We start from the raw sequence: 7,625 nt of genomic DNA, 5'->3' as shown, positions 1-7,625 counted from the left end.
GAACGTTGTTTTTTCTTAAGCATGCCTTTAAGTTTCAATTAAAAAGAAAAATTAATATCTGATCCTTCAGTCAAGTGATAACCTCAGTCTTATCGATACTTTTCAGGTCTTGATTCTAATCAAGACATTTTTGATTAATATCTGTTCCTTCAGTCTTCATTTTAATTAAGATTGTTAAGAAACTGTTTTACATTTTCAAAATCTGCACTAAGCAGAAACATATATAAAGGTGACCGTAACTTTAGCTCAATCAAACATTTATTTGTAATGATACTTCAAAAACAAAAACTTAAATCATTAGAAGTTTGTAGTCTTATGATAATTAACGTAATACAATTTTTTACAATCGTTTATTCAAACGCGAGGCGCTCCCCTAAAAATTCCAGAAATAGGACCAAATTGAAAATTTTACACAATTTTTAAAAACGCTGATTTATGTCCGTTTAAGCTTTAGCTCAAAATTTTCATAAGCCCAATATGAAATTCGGATATCCTTAAAACTTCACAAAGACGATCCGTGATTGTCAATTTCAAACTTTTTGTAGCATTAACTATCGTCTGTTTGATATTAAGCTTAAAACCTTAAACACAATATAGCCAGGGCTACCCTAAAAGTCCACAAAGATGTTTCAAGATTGCTAATACGCCTAAAAAGTACCCTCTTCAAAATATGTAGGCGGAGAAAAGAGAGCGTGATCGAGTGGGCTATGCTAGTGGGAATTTGGGTAGGAAGTCGCGGAGGTTGGGAGTGACTTGGGACTCCAGGCATAGCCCATTCCATCACGCACTCGACAACGCAAAGCAACTCGCGCCAGCGTGTGAAATAAGGCGGTGACACAGGACAAATGAACAGTATAAAAATTGCTTGGTCCAGTCCAAAAATTAAATCGGAGGAACAGTGGTCCACGAGACTACTAAGAAAATTGAAGGGAAACTAGAGTCCACACATTAAAATAATAATATTTTAATTATCCACTTCTTTAGTTTAGCAGACGACGTGCTCTGGTCAATGGTCACGGACCAGTTTATTTATTGCAAGTCAGGACTCGGGAGGGTCGCTGGCCTAATGTCCAGTTTAAAAAAATCCTTATTTCCCACCCTGCGATGTGTTGCGCGTGATCGAGTAGGCTATGCTCAGAGAAAAAGAAATCTTCACTTCAGTCATAGCCCACTCGAGCAGCCGCAGTGCAGCGTCCAGTAGCGCGGATCGAGTGGGCTATGCTTCAGTTGGGAGTCCTGGGAATGAAATAAGCACAGAACACTGGACATTGTGCAATAAAATTTTATAATGTCCCATAAATATTTTAAACACTAAGGGGGTCACTGGACAGTTGACCAGTAAATTTTTCCGAAGTTCTGATAGTTTGATTTTGAAGACGCGGCACAATTTTTGCGCACTCCAGTGGACAATGTCCTATAAATTTTCCAGTCAAACAGGGGGTCGCTGGACACACGTCCTATATATATTCTACCCTGATTTGAGCAAATTAGATATCGGTATCCTGAATTAACTAGCGCTACTGTTACCTATGTTGACGATAGCGCGTCATCGAGTAGGTTATGCTCCGGGCAAAAGAAATCTTCACTTCAGTTCAGCGTGGGAAATAAGGCGGTGGCACAGGTCAAATGACCAGTTAAAAATTAAATCGGAGGGGGTCAGTGGTCTACGGGACCACAAAGAAAATTCTAGGGTATTAAACCAGGGTCCAGACATTATCTCAACTATTTAAATTCCACTTCATTAGTTTACCAGACAACGCGCCCTGGTCAATGGTCATAGACCAGTATATTTATTCCAGGCTGGCCCAATGTCTAGTTTGAAAAAAAATCCTTATTTCCCACCCTGCTTCTGTTGGGAGTCCTGGGGCCATGCATATGACAAAGATTCATTTCTTATAAGCGAGAATGGCCAACTTTGTTGTGTAAGAGACAGCCTGGCAGCCCGGTATTTGTTTACTACTAACCTGTCAGGTTAGAAGTTAATACAGCCCTTTGAATTTAAATAATTAGAAATGAGAAATGTCAGACAACACATTTTCAGGTTACCCTGATACTGTTATCCAGACTTTCCCTCTAATATATTTTCCCTGACCTTTAAAAAGGTCCATTTTCACTTTCCCAGACTTTTACCTGACTTTTCAGGCCCATTTTCAATTTTCCAAACTTGTCCCAGACTTTTCAGGCCCATTTTCAATTTTCCAAACTTGTCCCAGACGTTTTAGGCCCATTTTCAATTTTCCAGACTTGTCCCAGACTTTTCAGGCACATTTTCAATTTCCCAGACTTGTCCCAGACTTTTCAGGCCCATTTTCAATTTCCCAGACTTGTCCCTGACTTTTGAGGCCCATTTTCAATTTTCCAAACTTGTCCCAGACGTCTTAGGCCCATTTTCAATTTTCCAGACTTGTCCCAGACTTTTCAGGCCCATTTTCAATTTCCCAGACTTGTCCCAGACTTTTCAGGCCCATTTTCAATTTCCCAGACTTGTCCCTGACTTTTGAGGCCCATTTTCAATTTTCCAAACTTGTCCCAGACGTTTTAGGCCCATTTTCAATTTTCCAGACTTTTCCCTGACTTTGCAGGCCCATTTTCAATTTTCCAGACTTTTCCCTGACTTTTCAGGCTCATTTTCAATTTCCCAGACTTGTCCCTGACTTTTGAGGCCCATTTTCAATTTTCCAAACTTGTCCCAGACTTTTGAGGCCCATTTTCAATTTTCCAAACTTGTCCCAGACTTTTTAGGCCCATTTTCAATTTCCCAGACTTTTTAGGACCATTTTCAATTTTCCAAACTTGTCCCAGACTTTTCAGGCCCATTTTCAATTTTCCAAACTTGTCCCAGACGTTTTAGGCCCATTTTCAATTTTCCAGACTTGTCCCAGACTTTTCAGGCACATTTTCAATTTCCCAGACTTGTCCCAGACTTTTCAGGCACATTTTCAATTTCCCAGACTTGTCCCTGACTTTTGAGGCCCATTTTCAATTTTCCAAACTTGTCCCAGACGTCTTAGGCCCATTTTCAATTTTCCAGACTTGTCCCAGACTTTTCAGGCCCATTTTCAATTTCCCAGACTTGTCCCAGACTTTTCAGGCCCATTTTCAATTTCCCAGACTTGTCCCTGACTTTTGAGGCCCATTTTCAATTTTCCAAACTTGTCCCAGACGTTTTAGGCCCATTTTCAATTTTCCAGACTTTTCCCTGACTTTTCAGGCCCATTTTCAATTTTCCAGACTTTTCCCTGACTTTTCAGGCTCATTTTCAATTTCCCAGACTTGTCCCTGACTTTTGAGGCCCATTTTCAATTTTCCAAACTTGTCCCAGACTTTTTAGGCCCATTTTCAATTTCCCAGACTTTTTAGGACCATTTTCAATTTTCCAAACTTGTCCCAGACTTTTCAGGCCCATTTTCAATTTTCCAAACTTGTCCCAGACGTTTTAGGCCCATTTTCAATTTTCCAGACTTGTCCCAGACTTTTCAGGCACATTTTCAATTTCCCAGACTTGTCCCAGACTTTTCAGGCACATTTTCAATTTCCCAGACTTGTCCCTGACTTTTGAGGCCCATTTTCAATTTTCCAAACTTGTCCCAGACGTCTTAGGCCCATTTTCAATTTTCCAGACTTGTCCCAGACTTTTCAGGCCCATTTTCAATTTCCCAGACTTGTCCCAGACTTTTCAGGCCCATTTTTAATTTCCCAGACTTGTCCCTGACTTTTGAGGCCCATTTTCAATTTTCCAAACTTGTCCCAGACGTTTTAGGCCCATTTTCAATTTTCCAGACTTTTCCCTGACTTTTCAGGCCCATTTTCAATTTTCCAGACTTTTCCCTGACTTTTCAGGCTCATTTTCAATTTCCCAGACTTGTCCCTGACTTTTGAGGCCCATTTTCAATTTTCCAAACTTGTCCCAGACTTTTTAGGCCCATTTTCAATTTCCCAGACTTTTCCCTGACTTTTTTGGCCCATTTTCAATATCCCAGACTTTTCCCTGACTTTTTAGGCCTAATTTCAATCGAAAAAAGTTATTAAATGAATAAATCTATATGGTTTTAATTATGTTGAAATGAAAGCTATTAAATCCATCTCTTTGTCATTCGGCTCCGTTAATTTCTGAAACTTACCAAAAACTAGTGTATTACATATTTAACCAAAAATTTATGTTAATTAACCAAACAAAAAACGTTATGAAATAAAGAGCCTGAGAATGGATCCCCTTAAAACCAGAACCAAGACCTGTGAGTGTTAGTTTGAAACAATTTTTGAAAATGAACACTTTCGTTTCTTTGATATTTACCTACAATAATTTCAGAAACTTTGAAGGCTTAGTTGCAGAACTACTGTAACACTGAACAGTGTGTTACACATTAAACATAAACCAAAATAAATATAATTTTAACTATACATCGTGTTATAAACGCCTTTAAAAAAAAACGCGCCCTCAAAATACAAAAGCTACGTTAGTATGTCGAAAATTAAGAAAACATGTTAGAGAACCAATGAACAGCAATCTTTTGCACGTTTAATACAAAATTTAAATTTAAATAATGCAAATATAGAATGTTATTAAATGAAAGACTATATACAGTTCTGTTTGTCATTATTTCCCTTGAAAAGTTGTCGCTAGCATTCAGCCAGCGGAGGGTTCATCATCAAGGTGTAAAATTTACCACTACAGCTGATTGATGTGTCCTAGCTGTCACAGATAATAATGTAGTAATTAATTGATCTACCAGTAAGATTAATAATTAATTTGAACATACCAACAGTATTCGTATTGTCTAGCTTTTATCTCAACCGAAGTTAATGTTGCCTATTCCTATAACATCAACAGACAACATAACGGCAACGCTACCTTGACCGAGGCTTAACGAAATTAGCTTAGCGAAATTCGTTAATAATAAAATATTCTGTCTGCTTTTAAATTTAAAATTAATTTTAGTAAATTTCATTGACGTTTTTTGTTGTGAAAACAATAAAAATCATACGTAATTAGCCTCCAGTTTAATTCCAAATCCAAAATTTTAATTTTAACCGACAGCTCAAACGCCATGTTTTTCTTGCTTAATATCCCGCTAACGGCGTGAATCACGACACAAACGCCGTAAGTCCAATATAAAAAATGAGGGCTAAAATGCTTGTCTCTAACAGTGGTAAAACGCCGTAATTCCAATACCCAAAACAACGTAAGTCAAAGTATGTGTTAATAATGATAAAAATCAATACTTAAACTTAATTTATCTTAATGAAACTAAGGGAAGGCACATCTATGGACTGTTATCTTTAATTTAAGATGGTTCCCAAACGTAACGAATGAATAGTTTTCTTTATACACGATCCCAATTAAGGTCATTTTTCAATAAAATCCCATGTTATCTCTATGGAACAATATAGTATCTTTCACCAAATGTCTTAATAATTTTATGGATTCTAAAACCACCCTTAACAACTTTTTTCTTTATAGAATTAACTATTAGTTGGATCTCTTTGAAATTTTAACCACAAAATTAGGGCCCGAATTTTAGTTCACTGGCAAAATTTCAAAGCTGCAAACACAATACGAAAAAAGTTACGGTCAATCAAAAAACCCTCCTTTAGCATTAGAGGGAGTATCAGGTCTTATCTAAGAGAGCGACCGCTCTCCTAGAATATGTATAGTAACTTTTTTTCGGTTATTAATTAAAATAATGTAATTTATAATTTCAACAAAAGCTAACAGCTTTTATTGAATTTGAAAACTATTTTTGTATAAAATTTTAATGGTTTTGCCTTAAACGGATAAATCTGGCTAGGATATTTTCTTTTCTAATCGAAAGAGCCCAAAAAATGAATATATCAATTGGAACCATGTTTCAATCTAATATATTAAAAAAGTTACATTAAATAATAATAAGTAATGGCGCGTAAAGAACACTACACAGTAGACTTTCCCACGAGCTTACCTCTATTGGATGAAGACTCCAATTGAAAAACTTCCCGTGCTTGGCGGGAAACTCTACAGTGTTGTGTTCATTTTTCTAACGGTGTACTTGTGGTCACAAAATTAGTTTTAAGTCGATGGGCGTCTTTACGCCTCCAGAGCTCTTCGTGATTGGTTCTCCATCTCACCAGTCTCTGGGTTGGGTTTTTTGTTTCATATTTTGCGGCTGAATAGAGCTATTTCAGTGGGGGAAAAATTTCGTCTGCTACGAAAATTGGGCCTGCCTTTGAGTGTAGGGCGGCCATTTTATGAGGGTTTTCTCTATGGGCAAATAGCATTGGTGACGTAGCCATACCCCACTTGAAGAATTTCGCAGTTTAAGCGTCACTTCAATTAGAGGCGCTTTTCTCTTGTATATTATCTGTTTGTCAATAGCTTTGTTGCAACCCAGGTATAACTATAGATGAGAAATGGAACAATTTTTTATAAATTTGCCATTTCAGCAGTCTGGGTGGAACCACTTAATATTTCGTTACTTTGAGTTATTAGTTAAAACGAACCTTTGTGTGGCACACTTCCCGTGTAAAGACAGTGCCCCATTTTGTTTCACATACATGAACATTTAAAATGTTAAAAATAGAATAGACAAAAGTTTAGATCGTTAATGCTAATTCGTCTGTAAAGCACTTTGCTGTCAAAACACGTCTCAGTCAGGCCATATCGAAACGGTGAAAATATGTTAGCTTCAACAGACTAGGGTATTAAAAGAAAGTAAAAGAAATTAAACTTCGGGTTCTAATGTTATTTCATATAGCGTGTTATATTCCAGGGTATTAATAAGCCATTGCGTGTTTAATTTCGTAAAACTACTTAAGATAAAAACGCATGAAATAAGATTCAGAGCTTAGAACTATAATTAACACCCATACGTCGATAATATTTGGACGTGGAAATAAGGCCGTATTCAATAATGCAACGGTCTTAGACAAGTTAGGTATAAAGATTAATTAAATATTGACTGAAGTACCATGTAAAATACGGTTAAAAATTTATGAAGTAAAATTCTAGAACGTCAATATTTTACGGTCTCTCACTCGTAAATTCGCGAAGGAAAATAGCACTAGTATTTTCGTTTTCCATGTTAGAAGTCAGCAAAATTCGGTAAGGAGTATTTTGAATAATTTAAATAGTATTCAAACCTTTTACTTCATTTTTCATGTTTAAGTTTCATTCGGTTTTCTCATTTTTCAGACAATCGATCGTTTAACTGATCTCTACTTGAGCATAGAATTATGGATAGACCCGTTTTAAGCGACTTCATCGATGAAAAGTAGGTTTTTTATTGCCATTTCTGATTTCAAATGTTTTTTCGTTTTGAATGATATATTTTTTCATTTTATTACAGATATAAAAATTTCAATAAAACTGTACTTGTATTATTGTTGAATAATGTAAGTGCGTGTCAATTTTGTAACCCTTCAATTAATGCCTTTCATAGTCTCAATTATCATTGCCCATGTATTAATGTACAACTGTGTTCGGATTATTAATTAAATTAATGCATATGATCATTCCAACAAATACTCATAACAGCTTTTGTTGAATTTTGGGAACGTTAAATTTGGGGATAGAATTTTTTATTTTTAATCAAAAGAGCGTATAAAATAATGAATATATCAAATGGTACCATGTTTTAATCTAAAATATT

At 36.1% G+C, this 7,625-nt stretch overlaps 1 long non-coding RNA gene across 1 annotated transcript; it reads right to left on the bottom strand.

Moving 5' to 3' along the window:
* Positions 1-4,485: 4,485 nt before the first annotated feature.
* Positions 4,486-5,617, bottom strand: LOC149708767 (uncharacterized). The gene is made up of 2 exons (XR_016381195.1): positions 4,761-5,617; positions 4,486-4,693 (listed from the first exon to the last, which is right to left on the bottom strand). It is a non-coding gene; the product is annotated as an uncharacterized LOC149708767 (long non-coding RNA).
* Between the last annotated feature and the right edge of the window lie 2,008 nt (positions 5,618-7,625).

This window comes from Phalangium opilio, unplaced genomic scaffold (genome assembly GCF_054372755.1).
Source record: "Phalangium opilio isolate 3A_F unplaced genomic scaffold, DU_Popi_V2 ptg000013l_1, whole genome shotgun sequence".
Lineage (NCBI taxonomy): Eukaryota > Metazoa > Arthropoda > Arachnida > Opiliones > Phalangiidae > Phalangium > Phalangium opilio.
Note: the sequence above shows the minus strand (reverse complement) of the source record. Positions and strands in the feature narration are given on the sequence as shown.